The sequence below is a fragment of the Nomascus leucogenys genome, chromosome 4 (assembly GCF_006542625.1).
Source record: "Nomascus leucogenys isolate Asia chromosome 4, Asia_NLE_v1, whole genome shotgun sequence".
Classification (NCBI taxonomy): Eukaryota; Metazoa; Chordata; class Mammalia; order Primates; family Hylobatidae; genus Nomascus; species Nomascus leucogenys.
The window spans coordinates 82,880,928-82,899,720 of NC_044384.1; the positions used below are offsets into that span (position 1 = coordinate 82,880,928).

General features: G+C 39.7%; 2 pseudogenes; one reads left to right on the forward strand and one right to left on the reverse strand.

Moving 5' to 3' along the window:
• LOC115834654 overlaps nt 1-18,793 on the reverse strand; it is a 61,346-nt pseudogene that overhangs the window by 29,484 nt on the left and 13,069 nt on the right.
• LOC100590565 lies at nt 6,273-7,223 on the forward strand (annotated as a pseudogene).

Consider the following 18,793-nt stretch of genomic DNA (forward strand, 5'->3'; position numbering starts at 1 on the left):
CCCTCCCTTCTTCTTTTTATTAACTATATGCATCTCTATTTCTTCACACTTAGCTTATCTAGTGCTTTCATCTTCTAACTATCTACCAGTTCCACTGTCTGGGCTGTGGCTCCCTTGTATCCAGCATAGAACACTGTTCTCCATATCATCATCTTCAAACGGTCTGAATCCCATGTCATGAAATATCTGTCTTTCAGTTTTCATAGGTAACTGCTATGGTTTCAATGTCTGATCCAAAACTCATGTTGAAACTTAATTGCTATTGTGATTGTATTAAGAGGTGGTGCAGGAACAGAAAACCAAATGCTGCATGTTCTTACTTGTAAGTGGGAGCTAAACACTGAGCACACATGGACATAAACATGGGAACAATAGACACTGTGGACTACTAGAGGGAGGAAGGAGGGAGGAAAGGTATAGGTTGAAAAACCCCTCTGTTGGGTACTGTGCTTACTACCTGGGTACAATATACCCATAAAAAGCCTGCACGTGTACCCTCTGTATATAAAATATAAGTTGAAATAAAAAAAGAGATGAGATCTTTAAGAGGTGAATAGGTTCATGTGGCTATCACGGAGGTGGGTTATTGCAGGAGGGGATCCTGATGATAGGATGAAATCCAGCCCCCATTCTCTGTCTTGTGACCTTGCTTGCCCTTCCACCTTCTGCTGTGAGATGATACAGCACAAAGTTACTCATCAGATGCTGGTGCCAAACTCTTGGACCTCCCAGACTCCATAACCACGAACCAAATAAATTTCTATTGTGAATAAATTACCTACTCTGTGACCTTCTGTTATAGCAGCAGAACATGGACTAAGGCAGTAACTGTTCTCATATTTCTAAATCACATGTTGTGGCACCACATTTCCAAACCCTGGCCTGTCAGGCTTAATGGAGGTGTCATTTCTGTGTCTTGTACACAACACTCAGTGCTGACAGGATAGCCCTCACCACACAGATGGTAGTTCTCCATTTGTATTTCTAGATCCCTGAAGACCAAGCTAGCCCCAGGACAGTGTGATTTGCAGTAAATATTTCTTAATGAATAAATATTTAATCAGTGGATGGAAATACTCACTAGTATAGTGATCTTTGAAACAGAGACATTCATCTGTCTGATAAATGGCCATATTGGATGCCTTTCACCACCACTCCGTGAATAGGAATGTAGCCACTAAATTCAGTGACTGAGATCCACATACCAGGTCCCACTAGAAGAAATAAAAACCAGCATTGTAGAGTTTTACAGCAACTTATAACCCCTCAGAGGAACCTGATCAAAACTCCTGAACATGACCTGAGTGTTTCATTATAGCAGGCCTCTATCTTCCTCTGTAGCCTCCCTTTTCTTTACTGTTTGACCTTTATCATTCAGGTTTCAGCTTAAACATAACTTTCTCTAGGAAGCTGCCTCTAAAACTGTAGGTTAAATTAATAACCACTTTTGCTCAATACTAAGTGTGGTTCTCAAATTTTGCCATAGAGTGCAATCATTTGTGAACCTTTAAAAATGTAATGATTCATGATTGTCACTGCAGACCTTCTCCTATGACTGCTCTGGGTGTACAGTCTGGGCATGGGGGTTTTGATCAACCTCCCAGATATTTTTAATTGCAACCACAGGCTGAGCCTTACTGATTTGGCATACAATTTATAACAAAATACATGAAATACTTGCCTAAACTTTGGTCTTCCCAAGAATGAAAGCACTATGATAGCAGGATACATGCCTACTTTTGAAATCACTAGACTTATAAAATGCATAGGGGTCTGGTATTTAACAGAGAAGCAATTAATATTTGCTGAAAGAATGAAGAATAAGCACCTACATGTGATGAAATGCTGGTAGCATGTTAATTACTTGTGTTATTTGTAAACACACTAGTTGTGTATGCAGGAGGAAATTGGGGCCTCTTACTCAGTCACGATGGTGGAGAGGAAGGAGCTTCTGTTGTACACCCTGCTGTCCACAGACGGTTCCATGTCTGGTTCATTCATATTGAGGAATGTCCCATTCAGGTGAAGGAGCTGCCACTGGGGATGGATGAAGTGACAACGTTTCTGTGGCCTCAGGTTTGCGTCCAGTGAGATAGAGATCCTCAGGAGGGCATCTTGGCTGAGGATCACAGTGTCATTGTCTGAGACTATGACATTTTCTATGATGTGCACCCAGCAGTGGTGACCAGGGTGAATGCAGTGAAATTCTCCATACAACATGAGGGCAAACTATAAAGGTGGAGATGATTAGAAAAACCATCTGAAGGATCTGAAATCTCCCCAAGCCACCAACTTGATCCAAGAAGTCCTGAAATACAATTGAGGCTGAAGAGATTATCCCTAAAAGGAGGCAAAATGACTGTATTCAGATAAGTTCAAAGAGAAAAAATGTTTCCTTTCCTGAAGTCCCATTGAGTGTATGTTGATCCACTTTCTTTTAACAGGGCCTGCATCACATTTGCAGGAGGGCCATGGAAGGTTACACATCTTATTATCATTTGGGGATTAGATAGTTAGCAATTTTTATTAAAGTCAAAGAAAAATATTTTGCTTGGATATTCCAACTGTTGTCAATGAAATCTGTTGAAAGTTCTACTTTGTGAAAATTTATGTTATCTGCAGCACCTCAAAAAAGCATCAACCTTTGATCTCCACATTTTGTGTAAATAGAGTAAAATAAACACGCTATATTGTTTGCAGTCTTTTCCGGAATGTATAACTTGTGACAATCAAAAGGGATGCACTTTTATAAATCTTGCTGTGAAAAGTACTGAAAGTAAGTGCTTTTCTTGTTCAGTATGGAATTTGGGCTTAAAGGGTTAGTGTGAGCTAATTAGAGCAATTTAAACATGGTACAATCCTTCCCCTTTAACAACTCTCTGCTTCGGGTCAAATCACAGCAGAAACTCATTTCGAACATAAGTTTTTCAGAAAGGGCAGAGTCAGGGTAGTGAAGGAGGCAGAATAAGCCATGGCAAGCTGATTTTTCTAGGCTTGTTGATTTATTCACACTGCATTTGTGAGAAACTTTTCTGGGCTCATTCCAGGGATACAATAAGTGCAAGATAAGGTCTTCAAGGTTCTTATAGTGAGTAAGGGATAGGTATTTAAACATTCACACTCTGATATAAAATGTTCTCAGTCATGCATCTCAAAACAACAGGAATATGCTCTGAGAAATGCATCGTTAGGTGATTTTGTTTTGTGAACATCATGGAGTGTACTTACACAAACCTACATGGTGTAGTCTAATGCACACCTAGGCTATATGATATAGCCTATTGCTCATATCCTGCAAACCTGTACAGTATGTTACTTCACTGAGTACTGTAGGCAATTATAATACATTGGTGCTTGTGTACCTAAACATATCAAAACATAGAAAAGTTAGAGTAAAAATAAAGTATAAAAGATAAAAAAAATTACACCTTTATAGGGTTCTTGCCATGCATGGATCTTGCAGGACTGGAAGTTGCTCTGGGTGAGTCAGCGCGTGAGTGGTGAGTGAATGTGAAGGCACTTTTGGGGATCTGGAAGTTAGTCATTTTCATTAGAGTCAAAGAAAAATGTTTTTGTTGTGTTAATTCCAACAGATTATAATGAAACCTGTTTCAAGTTTAAATCATAAGATATACCTTATAAACACTGTACACTTGGGCTGCACTAAATATATAAACAAATATTTTCCTTTCTTCAATAATAAATTAACCTAGGCTTACTGTAATTTTGTAACTTTATAAACTTTTTAGTTTTTAAAATCTTTTGACTCTTGTAATAACACCTAACTTAAAATATAAACATGTTGCACAGCTGTACAAGAATTTTTTTTATATCATTGTTCATTCTATAATCTTTTCTATTAAGTTTATTTTTTGCTTTTTAAATTTTTTGTTAAAAATAAAGACCAAACTATCACATTGGCCTAAGCCTACACAAAGTCATAATCATCAATATCACCGTTTTCCACCTTCACATCTTGTCTCACTAGAAGGTCTTCTGGAGCAGTAACATGCATGGGGTTGTCATCTCCTGTGACAGCAAGGCCTGTCTGTGTAAATGGTACTCCCATCCAACCTGTTATGCAACTAATAAATTAGCACTTTGTCCTTTGACTATTTACTTTTACTCATTCCAAACAAGCCAGCACAAATCTAGTCAATTCTACTAACTTACACAATGAGACCATAAAAAAACTTTGTAGCATTGACTGACTTGATATGGCTCTAGCTCAAAATGCAGAAACAACATTCATGCTATCTTGTCATGTTTAACTGCAGGCACATGAAAATATTAGTATTTGTCTTGGTTGGGAAAGAAATTCTGAGGCAGAAATGTGTGTACAAAGGGTTTATTAAGGCATGCTCTCATCTAAGTGCATGATGAAATATGATTGACTGGAGCTAATTGTTGTACCATAATATAGTTGCAAAACAGGCCTGAAGCCATTCCGTGGGGAGATGTGAACCTGGAATGGCCCTTCAGAAAAGTCTGGAATTGAGCCACAGAAGGAACCCTGTTTGCTTGCATTGGAGAGGCTAATGACAGAGCCTGGTGGACTTCAGCTCTGTCATTATGGATATTTGATTGGTTAGTGCTTCTCCCCTTCTTCCATGGTGTACCATGTAATACAAAGACCTTCACACCTCATGCCCACTCCATAGGTGCATCCCCATGCCTCTTTCCCAGACCTCTTTCTTTCCTATTATCCAATCTTTCTGTTTATAGGTCAGTCCATCAAACAAAGTCATCTGGAGCTCCTAGTCTCTGTATTCTTACCTCAGGATTATCTTATTTATACACAAAGTAGACAATCAGTTGTATTACTTGAGAGGGTTAACAGTCATCAGTGACCATCAAGGCCCCCAGAGTGAAGCATTACTTCATTAAGTTTTACTTTTCCCACATACCAAGTCATTCTATATCTGAACCCAGAAAGGCTATCTTCTTTTGTCATCTGATCACAGCAGAAACCCAAGTAGCTGTGGGTATGCACTGAGGTGAGGCACAACATCAGTGGGCAACAGGGTCTCTGAACCACCAGATTATGCAGCTTAAATGGCCTTTTGTTAAGTACTGACAATGAACTGAGATTGTAGCCCAGACAAAAGGCTTTCTAAAGATGGTTAAGGATATTGCATATAAACTCTCTCAAACAAAATGAGGTTTCTAAGAATCTTAATGTCATTACCTCTCAGCAGAATGTCATAGTCCATCTGCATGAATGGAGATATTTTGGGTATGGCTTTTGTCCAAGAGTCACAAGAGACCAAGAAACAGTTTAATAGAATTACATGGACAGAAACACTGCTAGTTGGGACAGAAACTAACAGAGAATGTACAAAATGAAATGGTGCCACTTACCTCCCTCTCCACCCCTGGATTCTACTTTCAGAGAGCAGGTGGACAAAACCACACACCTAAAACCACATACTAACTTTAACATAAAAGGAAGGATGTCTCATAGGCAGAACCCAGAGACCAGATGTCAGACCCAAGAACTATATAGAATAACTCATTGGCAGGAGTAGGATAGCGTCTTCATCAAGAGGCACTCAATATTTGCCCAGCTGGATTTCAGAACTGCTATACAGCATACAGCAATGACACTTCCGTGACTCCTGTTTTCCCACCTAAGAATAGTGTCATATTTAATAGACTTGTTTAATATCATTGCTTCCTTGGCATGCCTTTTTAGGTCTGACATAAGTTATTTGAAATTCAGCTATACCCCATCACTTCGGCCTAGTTAAAACTTCCTCTTTCTGTGTAATTGTGATGTAGCCAGCTGGAGGGTGGGTCTGCCTCTCCCAATCCACTGACTCAAATGTTAATCTCCTTTGGCAACACCCTCATAGACACACCCAGGAACAATACTTTTTGCATCCTTCAATCTGGTCAAGTTGACACTCAATATTAACCCTCATAGTCTGTGAGCCCTATGTTGCTGCCTTCCCTGGTTTCTATTGCTCTTTGGCCCCAACCCAAATAAGGTTCCTTGGGACACACTAAAGAAGGAGGTGGAGTTTGAAGGGGAGGACAGATGTGAGTGAGGCAGCCAGGGAAGCTCTGCTTGCCCACTGCCCAATCCTCACCTCTCTTCTCTACTTTCTGTCTCTGCCCTCACCTCTCCTCTGAAAACCCCCTAGTTAGCCAAAGGAAGGAGATAAGGGGAACGCTTTTCCCCTCTCCCTCCAAAACAAAAACAAAAACAAAAACAAAAACACTTTTCCAGTCCAGAGAAAGCAGGGGAGTGAGGAGTCACAGAGTTGGCCATGGAGCTGCTGTGCTGTGAGGTAGACCCGGTCCTCAGAGCCATGAGGGACTGCAACCTACTCCAAGATGACTGTGTCCTGCAGAACCTGCTCACTATCGAGAAGCGCTACCTTCAGTAATGCTCCTACTTCAAGTGTGTGCAGAAGGCCATCCAGCCATACATGCACAGGATGGTGGCCACTTCTGATGGTGGCCATTTGATTGGTGGCCACTTCTGATGGTGGCCAACATGATTGAACCATTTGGGATGGAAAAGCACCTTTACTCTCAGCCACCTGTTACTAATGCTGGAGGTCTATGAGGAACAGAAGTGTGAAGAAGAGGTTTTCCCTCTGGCCATGATTTACCTGGACTGTTTCTTGGCCAGGATCCCAACTCCAAAGTCCCATCTGCAACTTCTGGGTGCCGTCTGTACGTTCCTGGCCTCCAGGCTCAAAGAGTCCAGCCCGCTGACTGCCAAAAAGCTGTGCATTTACACCGACAACTCCATCAAGCCTCAGGAGCTGCTGGAGTGGGAACTGGTGGTGTTGGGAAAGTTGAAGTGGAACCTGGCAGCTGTCACTCCTCATGACTTCATTTAGTACATCTTGCACAAGCTGCCCCAGCAGCGGGAGAAGCTGTCTCCAATCTGCAAGCACGCCCAGAGCTTCAATGCTCTGTATGCAATGTACCCGCCATCAATGATTGCAACTGGAAGTGTAGGAGCAGCTATCTGTGGACTTCAGCAACATGAGGAAGTGAGCTCACTCCCTTGCAATGTCCTGACTGAGCTGCTGGAAAAGATCACCAACACAGATGTGGATTATCTCAAAAGCTGACCAGGAGCATATTGAGGTGGTGTTCCTCAACAGCCTGCAGCAGCGCCATCAGGACCAGCAGGACAGATCCAAGTCAGAGGATGAACTGGACCAAGCCAGCACCCTATAGACCTGTGAGATATCGACCTGTGAGGATGGCAGTCCAGCTGAGAGGCGCGTTCATAATCTGCTGTCTCCTTCTTTCTGGTTATGTTTGTTCTTTGTATCTTAGGGTGAAACTTAAAACAAAACCTCTGCCCCCACATAGATCGTGTTTAAAGATCTTTTAGAAGTGAGAGAAAATAGTCCTATAAAAACAGAATAAGAAAAAGCATTTGGTGCTTATTCTAAGTACAGCATAAGGGAATCCCTCATATATTCGAACAGTTATTGTTTGATTTTGTAAAAGTAATGGTAAAATGCTTGCAGGAAAACCTGCAGGGTAGTTAGAGAATATGTTTGTCTGCAATATGGGAACAAATTAGAGGAGACTTTTTTTTTTCATGTTATGAGCTAGCACATACACCCCTTTGTAGTATAATTTCAAGGAACTGTGTATGCCATTTATGGCATGATTAGATTGTAAAGCAATGAACTCAAGAAGGAATTGGAAATAAGGAGGGACTTGATGGGGAAGGAGTACAAAATAATCTCTCAACATGATTGAACCATTTGGGACGGAGAAGCACCTTTACTCTCAGCCACCTTTTACTAAGTCAGGAGTGTGGTTGGATCTCTACGTTAGGTACTCTTGCTGTCTACATTAGCTGCTACCTAAATAAGATGTTTTATTTTGCCAGTTGGACACAGGTGATTGGCTTCTGGATTTCTTGTCCTGTGACATCTTGCTGCTTCTTCCAAATGCAGTTCATTGCAGACACCATAGTATTGCTATCTAATGGGGGAAATGTAGCTATGGGCTGTAACCAAAACTCACAGGAAATGGAGGCAGATGGAGACCTGGGGTGGCATCCAGAATGGAATCTTTTCTCTTATTGTATTAAAAAGGGTAACATGACCTTGGCATTTCTTCTTAGGAAAAACTAATTTTTGGTGCTGATTGGCATGTCTGCTCCACAGTTTAGCATTGTTCTAAACCATTGCATTTGAAAAGCACTTTGAAAAATTGTTCCCGAGCAATAGATGGGATGGCTTATGCAAGTCATGCTGAATACTCCTCCCCTCTTCTCTTTTGCCCCCTCCCTCCCTGCCCTCCATCTGGGTTACTCTTCACCTCTGGTATCTGACATTCTTGGGTACACAGTTCTGATGTTCCTACCAGGACACAAGAGGCACCCCTTTCTGCTGACATCCCCATCACAACATTCCTCAGAAAAGCCTAAAAACAAAGATCTGTTACCATTCTGATGACACAGACGATCTTCATTTTATTTCTTTAAATACTAATTTTACATATTTATACTTCTTTGGACATGGAAAGAAAAGTTATTGCGGGTGCAAAGACAGATGGCTGAACATCAGGGGTGGAATTTTGTTTCCTTTTCCTTTTTTGTTTTTGGTAATTTTATTGCAATGTTGTATTCAGTGTACATGAATTTTTCCCCTCTTCCCTTCTTTTTTTATTATTTATTATTATACTTTAAGTTTTAGGGTACATGTGCACAATGGGCAGGTTTGTTACATATGTATCCATGTGCCATGTTGGTGTGCTGCACCCATTAACTCGTCATTTAGCATTAGGTATATCTCCTAATGCTATCCCTCCCCCCTCCCCCCACCCCACAACAGTCCCCGGAGTGTGATGTTCCCCTTCCTGTGTCCATGTGTTCTCATTGTTCAATTCCCACCTATGAGTGAGAACATGCAGTGTTTGGTTTTTTTGTCCTTGCGATAGAGGCATTCGGTTAGTAAAGAGGTTGGAGCAACAACTCTTTTTTTTTTTTTTTTTCACAATTGTAATTGAACAGGTAATGAAGCTATTTGTTAAAATATTTGCCTTTTTAAGTAAAAAAGAAAAATCAGAATGGGGCTACTTTGAAGAATTATTTTATACACAGATTCTGTCTTGTTTCAGAGTGTGAAGGTTGAAGATGGAAAAAAATTTAAGCATCTCATTTTTCATTTTGTTTTGTTCATGTGTTTCATGGAGTGTGCTGCTATTTTGTAAATATTTTTATAGTATATTATTTTACTGCTTAAACTCCAAGTCCTGAAGTAGATGGTTGAGATAAGAATTCTTCATACTGGAAACACCCTTCTGTAGTTTGTCTTCTTCTGGTTGCATATTCATGGTTGTTGTTGTTTTTTCTTTTTTCTTTTTCTTCCTCTGATCACATTCATCAGAGACAGAGTATTCTTTACCTCGGATTTACTGGACAAAATCAATAACTATAAAAGACAATGATTCACACTTTTATTTTCACAATACCTCACAACCATATAGTTTCTGATTGGGAGCCTATTAGTGTGAGGAACAGAGAAGCAGGGTGAACAGGGCTAAATTCCTTCTCAGGTGGAAGGCAGGGTGGTCTCAATCCCAAGGTCATGAAGGCCATCGGGCTCCCATTTTGACTCTGGTATGCTCATTATGATGGAAAAAGTACATTGAACCAAGGGATCCTTCCTCCCCTACAAGGAAGATGTTCAGTACAGACATTTATGAAGTGGACTAGGATGTCATAATTTGCACTTGGGTACCAGGTATCAAGAAACAGACTAAAAGGAATTCCAGCAGGCTGTATGTAGATCCTCATCTTGCAGCTTTTTCAAAAGCAAGGCGTCATCTGCATTGGGCCCTTTCATCTTGAAACATTTTCTTCCATCTTCCCCCTTCTCTGGAATGGACACTGAGTTGAGGATCATCTGTACAGTTTTCCTGGGTCTGAATCTGTGAGCAGATGAATCTGCAGCATGCAGTATTTGTGGTGCTTCCTTCTCCCTCCTCTGTCTCCAACTGCACAGGCAAGCACTATGTAAGCCCAGATTCTCTGCTAAGTGGTTTTCAGGTTTTCAATCACACTGAATCAGCAGGATAAGAAACATTGTTCAGAGAAGTATGGGATGATAGCTGAAGGGAGATGAAGAGGCTGCTTCTCTATAGAGATGAAATTCCAGATAAGTCAGTCTCTTGGGATGTGTGTTTAGAAGGGTTCAAGACTTCGTGAGTAAGCATGACCCTAAAATTCTAGGGGATTTCTGGTAGGACAGTGAGTGGTGAATTCTGAAATTTTGGAGAGGAAAGTGGAGGAGCCAGCAAGCTAGCTAACCCGTTTTCTAAAAGCCAACTTTGCACAGCACAATTTTCTGGGCCCTAAGGAGTCCCACAGAATGGGGAAAGTGGGAACCCTGGAGTTCTTGGGAGTCTTGGAGCCTAAAGAGAAAATGAGGTGCAAATTCATTTCACAGTGACTGACCCTTGAGCTTAAACAGAATCAGCAAATGAAAGAATCTGACAAATAAGGAAAGGCACAGGCCTACCTGACTACTGGACAATAAACTCACGACCTAAAAAGAAAAAAAAGGAGGTGGCTGTCAGTAAATGGGGCTGAAGAGAACCACTAATGAAGACCAAGCCTCACAAGGGAGGCTACTCACAGCCACCAGAAGCTTGTCACGTAAACATCGAGAGAGTGAGGGAAAAAATTCTTTTTAGGCTGGGCGCAGTGGCTCATGCCTGTAATCCCAAGCACTTTAGAAGGCCGAGGTGGGTGGATCACCTGAGGTCGGGAGTTTGAGACCAGCCCAACCAACATGGTGAAACCTGGTCTCTACTAAAAATATAAAAACTAGCCAGGTGTGGTGGCACATGCCTGTAATCCCAGGTACTTGTGAGGCTGAGGCACAAGAATTGCTTGAACCCGGGAGGCGGAGGTTGCAGTGAGCCAACATCATACCATTGCACTCCAGCCTGAGTGACAGAGTAAAATAAATTCTGTCTCAAAACAAAAAAAAGCCCAACTTTTTAGCGCCTAGTCATTCTAAATATTTACTTAAAAGAAAAAGCAAGGTCTCTATGTGGGAGGGAGGTAATGATTATCTTGCAGTCTGGGGTGATTCAAGAGAGAGACTACTGCTTAGATGGACCAGCACCCTTTCTCTCTCTCTCTCTCTCTTTCTTTTTTTTAATCAGAAATTAAAACTAAGAGCCACGACTTCAGAAGACTAAAAGTCGAAAAACGAAAACAACAAACAAAACTACAGCACAAAAGGGAAAAGCTATAGGTGGCTACGAATCTGAAAAATAAGTAAAAGAACTTTAAACTTAAGTCCTGAGTAAACACCAGGTCTACCAAACATGATATTAGCCCTATATTACTTACGGATTTAGAAACAAGCCCCTAGATACAGGGGGGAAATAAAAGCTAATTAAATAAATTACATATACATACATATAACTATATAATAAATAGATAAATTAAGTATATGTGTATATTTTATATAATAAGCTAAAACAAATTTCCATAATTTGACTCAATTAGAAATCCAAAATTTATATACTAAAGGACTTATATAACAAAATGATTTTAAAAAGACACTGATTGGCTTTTGTGCCTCTATAACATAGACTTTAACTTAACTTTAATTTAACATTTGTTAAAAGTATCAATTGGCAGAACTTCACAAGCTTAACACTGAGACTCAAATTACAATGATACACCAGGATTCCACTAAATTTAAACAGTCTGCTCCTATAATCTTGAGAAGGTACTTAAATATATATAAAGAAAAATGAGTTTGCCTCACTTTAGCAGTGGGGAAAGGATTCCGTGTTCAAAAAATTTTGCTGGCAGAATTGGCTAGCCATATGCAGAAGATTGAAACTGGACCCTTTCCTTACACCATATACAAAAATTAACTCAAGATGGATTAAAGACTTAGGTGTAAAACTCAAAACTGTAAAAACTCTGGAAGAAAACCTAGGAAGAAGTAGGCATGGGCAAAGATTTCATGATGATGCCAAAAGCAATTTAAACAAAACAAAAATTGACAAATGGAATCAAATTATACTAAAGAGCTGCTGCACAGCAACACAAACTGTCAACAGAGTAAACAGGCTGGGAGAAAAATTATGCAAAGTATGCATCTGACAAAGGTCTAATATCCAGCCTCTACAAGGAACTTAACAAGTTTACAAGAAACAAATAACCCCATAGAAAAGTGGGCAAAGGACATGAACAGACATTTTGAAAAGAAGCCATACATGCAGCCAACAATCATACGAAAAAAAGCACCACATTACTGTTTATTAGAGAAATGCAAACCAAAACCACAATGAGATACCATCTCATGCCAGTCAGAACAGCTATTATTAAAAAGTAAAAACAAACAAACAGATGCTGGTGAGATTGTGGAGAAAAAGGAATGCTCATACACTATTGGTGGGAGTGTAAATTAGTTCAGCCAGTGTGAAAGACAGTGTGGCAATTCCTCAAATATCTAAAGAAAGAAATACCATTCAACCCAGCAATCCCATTACTGGGTATATACCCAAAGGCATATAAATGATCCTATTAAAAAGACACATGCACGTGTATGCTCATTGTAGCACCATTCACAATAGCAAAGGCATGGAATCAACCTAAATGTTCACTAATGGTAGACTGGATAAAGAAAATGTGGTACATATACACCATGGAATACTAAGCAGCCATAAAAAAGGATGAGATTATGTCCTTTTGAGGGACATGGATGGAGCTGGAGGACATTATCCTTAGCAAACTAACACAGGAAAAGAAAACCAAATGCTGCATGTTCTCACTTATAAATGGGAGCTAAATGATGAGAACACATGGGTGTGCAGAGGGGAATTATACACTTGACATAAATTGGCTTGATAAAAGGGGACCCCTTCAATCCCCAGTTAAAATAGTTAATATGACCCAATGTAAATTAATACAGGGCCTCAAGGATTAAAATTTATTGTATAAAAGCTAATTAACAAAAGACTGATTTCCCCCTCTGCTTCTCCATTTGGCAGCCCAATTTTGCCTGTTCTTAAATCTGAAAACATGAAATAAAAGATCTCTCACTATGGATTAACGCAGGCTTAATGTCATGATCCTATCCATCAAGGCTTTCATACTTAATGTCCAATTGCATTAAAATGACTGCTTCTATTTAAGCAATAACCAGTAAATATTTGCTCTTATTGATTGCCTTTCATGTACCGTTCAGTTCCTGTTTCAACATCCTCTCAGGTCAAAGTTTGCCTTGACCTCTAAAGGGACACCTTTTCCAGGATACCCATGGGGTATGTCCATAACTCTGTCATTCCATGCAAACTTTGCGGACAAGATTTTGAGGATATTCACCTTTCTCCAGAAACACAGGTGTGACATTACTTTGAGGACATCCTCCTCCAAGGAGACTCATGTGACACACTCCTTAAAGACATAGAAGTCTAGTATCTCTTAGCACTTTTTGGGTTCTGGTGGCAACACATCCTCATTTACAAAATTTGCTTACAAATTAAAATCAGCAGCCACTTCTGTGAGTGAAGTCAGAAACATCTTCACTGTAAAGGCTTTGACAACTTCTTCATACATCTTCTGGTGTTTCTAAACCACTTATGATGGTCATCAATTGCCTCACAGCTTCTGATGAAAAAAATAAAATAAAGAACTGCCCCTCTTGGCCTGTGTCACACACTATTAAAACAACAAATGATTGGCTACCTGCTGGAACCTCCTGGAAGCAGAGGCTCTCACAGATCCTGAACCTGTGGCCCTCCATACCCAGCTTCAATTATGGTTTGGGAAACAGCACCACACAAACTTGGCAAGGCTACCAAGGGCTCCCTAAGACAGTATGAACCAAACCTGGGCCTCTGGTACATTCCACCTGTGGGAGAGGGTGGCCTTCTCTGTCCTCAGTCTTTTGCCAGGTGCTAGTGTGCTGGAGGAGGTCATCCATTCCACTATATTAGTCTATTTTTCATACTGCTATGAAGAAATACCCCAGACTGGTTAATTTATAAAGAAAAAGAGGCTCAATGGACTCACAGTTTCACATGGCTGGGAGGCCTCACAATCACGGCAGAAGGTGAAGGAGGGGCAAAGGCATGTCTTACATCACAGCAGGCAAGAGAGCATGTGCAGGGGAACTGCCCTTTATAAAACCATCAGATATCATGGAACTTATTCACTATCATGAAAACAGCGTGAAAAACATGACTCCATGATTCAATTACCCCTTGCTGGGTCCCTGCTGTGACACATGGGGATTATGGGAGCTGCAATTCGAGATGAGATTCGGGTGACACAGCTAAATCATATCACCCCTAGACCCTTTGACTGCCTGGAAATGTTCATGGGATTAACTGAGTAAATAGTAATGGGAATTTGTAGACTGTAAATGACACTGTAAGCATTTTGCATCATGGAGCTTTGTGCAATGTGACTGTTTTCCACTCCTCAGCCAGGATGTCCTTAATAAAGAATAACACCCCAAAACAACAAATTTGGCCAAACTTTAGGCCGTTTTAGCACCAGATGCCCTGGTGAACAAACGATCCTATTTTCACATTAATTATCAACTAATGAGCCATTACCTAAAAATTATATTCTTCAGAATAAAAAAACACTCTAGGAATCTCTTGCCTCATAGATACTCAAACAGCGATCAAGCTGATAATCAAATCAAGAACTCAACCCTTTTTACAATATCTGCAAAACAAAAAGCAAAACTTAGGTATATACCTAACCAAGGAGGTAAAAGACCTGTACAAGGAAAATTACAAAACACTGATGAAAGAAATCATAGATGACACAAACAAATGGAAACACATCCCATGCTCATGGGTGGGTAGAATCAATATTGTGAAAATGACCATACTTCCAAAAGCAATCTACAAATTCAATATGATTCCCATCAAAATGCCACCATCATTTTTCACAGAACTAGAAAAAAAATCCTAAAATTTATATGGAACCAAAAAAGAGCCCACATAGCCAAAGGCAGACTAGGAAAAAAGAACTAATCTGGAGGCATCCCATTACCTGACTTCAAACTATATTATGAGGCCATGGTCACCAAAACAGCAGGGTACTGGCACATAGACAAATGGAACAGAATAGAGAACCCAGAAATAGGCTGGGTGCAGTGGCTCATGTCTGTAATCCCAGCACTTTGGGAGGCTGAGGTGGGTGGAGTTTGAAACCAGCCTGGCCAACATGGTGAAACCCTGTCTCTATTAAAAATACAAAAGGGCATGGTGGCACACACCTGTAGTTCCAGATACTTGGGAGGCTGAGGCAGGAGAATTGCTTGATCCTGGGAGGCATAGGTTGCAGTGAGCTGAGATCATGCCACTGCAATCCAGCCTGGGCGACAGAGCAAGACTCTGTCTCAAAAAATAAACTAAAAAAGGAGAACCTAGAAATAAAGCCAAATACTTACAGTCAACTGATTTTTGACAAAGCAAATAAAAACATAAAGTTGGGAAAGGACACCCTATTCAACAAAGGGTGCTGGAATAATTGGCAAGCCCATCAGGCTAACAGCAGATCTGTCTGCAGAAACTCTATAGCCAGAAGAGAGTGAATGCCAATATGTAACATTCTTTTTTAAAAAAGAATTTTCAACCCAGAATTACATATCCAGCCAAACTAAGCTTCATAAGTGAAGGAGAAATAAAATCCTTTACAGACAAGCAAATGCCGAGGAATTTTGTCACCACTAGGCCTGCCTTACAAGAACTCCTGAAGGAAGCCCTAAATATGGAAAAGAAAAACTGGTACCAGCACTGCAAAAACACAGCAAAATATAAAGACCAATGACACTATTAAGAAACTGCATCAACTAATGTGCAAACTAAACAGCTAGCATCATAATGACAGGATCAAATTTACACATAACAATATTAACCTTAAATGTAAAAAGTCTAAATGTTCCAATTAAAAGACACAGACTGTCAAATTGGATAGAGTCAAGGCCCATCAGTGCGCTGTATTCAGGAGACACATCTCACATGCAAAGACATACATAGGCTCAAAATAAAGGGATGTAGGAATATTTACCAAGCAAATGGAAAGCCAAAAAAATAAAAAATTAAAAATAAAAAAATAAAAAGCAGGGGTTGCAATCCCAGGCTCTGATAAAACAGACTTTAAACCAACAAAGATCAAAAAAGATAAAGAAGGGCATTACAGAATGGTAAAGGGATCAATGCAACAAGAAGAGCTAACTATCCTAAATACATATGCACTCAATACAGGAGCACCCAGATTCATAAAGCAAGTTCTTAGAGACCTACAAAGAGATTTAGACTCCCAAACAACAATAATGGAAGAACTTAACACCCTACTGTCAATATTAGATCAACTAGACAGAAAATTAACAAGGATATTCAGGACTTGAACTCAGCTCTAGACCAAGCAGACCTAATAGACATCTACAGATTCTCCACCCCAAATCAACAGAATATACATTCTGTTGAATATACATCACACTTATTCTAAAATTGACCACACAATTGGAAATAAAACCCTCCTCAGCAAATGCAAAAGAACAGAAATCATAACAAACAGTCTCTCAGACCACAGTGCAATCAAATTAGAACTCAGGATTAAGAAACTCACTCAAAACCACACAACTACAAGGAAACTGAACAACCTGCTCCTGAGTGACTACTGGGTAAATAACGAAATTAAGGCAGAAACAAATAAGTTCTTTGAAACCAATGAGAACAAAGGCACAATGTACCAGAATCTCTGGGACACAACTAAAGCACTCTTTAGAGGGAAATTTATAGCACTAAATGCATACAAGAGAAAGTAGGAAAGATCTAAAATTGACGCCCTAAAATCACAATGAAAAGAACTAGAGAAGTAAGAGCAAACAAATTCAAAAGCTAACAGAAGACAAAAAAAAAAAAAAAAACTAATATCACAGCAGAAATGAAGGAGAGACATGAAAAACCCTTTAAAAAAATCAATGAATCCAGGAGTTGGTTTTTTGAAAAGATCAACAAAATAAATAGACCACTAGCCAGACTAATACAGAAGAAAAAAGAGAAGAATCAAATAGACACAATAATAAATGGTAAAGGGAATATCACCACTGATCCCACAGAAATATAACCACCATCAGAGAATGCTATAAACACCTCTACACAAATAAACTAGAAAATCTAGAAGAAATGGATAAATTCCTGGACACATACACCCTCCCAAGACTAAACTAGGAAGGAGTCAAATCCCTGAATAGACCAATAACAAGTTCTGAAATTGAGGCAGTAATTAATAGCCTACCAACTAAAAAAAGTCCAGGACCAGATGGATTCACAGCCAAATTCTACCAGAGGTTCAAGGAAGTGCTTGTACCATTCCTTCTGAAACTATTCCAAACAATAGAAAAAGTGGGACTCTTCCCTAACTCATTTTGTGAGGCCAGCATCATCCTGATACGAAAACCTTGCAGAGACACAACAAAAAAAGACGACTTCAGGCCAATATCCCTGATGAACATTGATGCGAAAATCCTCAATACAATACTGGAGAACTGAATTCAGCAGCACATCAAAAAGCTTATCCACCACGATCAAGTCGGCTTCATCCCTGGGATGCAAGGCTAGTTCAACATAAGCAAATCATAACACGTAATCCATTGCATAAACAAAAACAATGACAAAAACCACATGATTATCTCAATAGATGCAGAAAAGGCCTTTGATAAAATTCAACATTACATGCTAAAAACTTTCAATAAACTGATATTGATGGAACATATCTCAAAATAATAAGAGCTATTTTTTGAAAAACCCCTCACCAATATCATATTGAATGGGCAAAAACTGGAAGCATTCCTTTGAAAACCAGCACAAGACAAGGATGCCCTCTCTCACCACTCCTATTCAACATAGTGTTGGAAGTTCTGGTCAGGTCAATATGACAAGAAAAGAAATAAAGGATATTTAAATAGGAAGAGAGGAGGTCAAATTGTCTCTGCTTGCAGATGACATAATTGTATATTTAGAAAACCCCATCGTCTCAGCCCAAAATCTCCTTAAGCTGATAAGCAACTTCAGCAAAGTCTCAGGATACAAAATCTCAGGATACAAGCATTCTTACACAAAAATTACAAGCATTCTTATACACCAATAATAGTCAAACAGAGAGCCAAATCATGAGTGAACTCCCATTCACAATTGCTACAAAGATAATAAAATACCTAGGAATACCACTTACAAGGGATGTGAAGGACCTCTTCAAGAAGAACTACAAACCACTGCTCAAGGAAATAAGAGAGGATACAAACAAATAGAAAAACATTCCATGCTCATGGATAGGAAGAATCAATTATCATGAACATGGCCATACTGCCCAAAGTAATTTGTAGATTCAATGCTATCCCCATCAAGCTACCATTGACTTGTTCTCACAGAATTAGAAAAAACTACTTTAAATTTCATATGGTACCAAAAAAGATCCTGTATAGCCAAAACAATCCTAAGCAAAAAGAACAAAGCTGGAGGCATCCTGCTACCTGATTTCAAACTATACTACAAGGCTATAGTAACAAAAACAGCATGGTGCTGGTACCAAAGCAGATCAATGGGACAGAACAGAGGCCTCAGAAATAACACCACACATCTACAACCATCTGATCTTTCACAAACCTGACAGAAACAAGCAACCAGAAAGGATTTCCTATTTAATAAATTGGGAAAACTGGCTAGCCATATGGGGAAAACTGACACTGGGTCCCTTCCTTACACCTTATACCAAAAGTAACTCAAGATGGATTAAACACTTAAATACAAG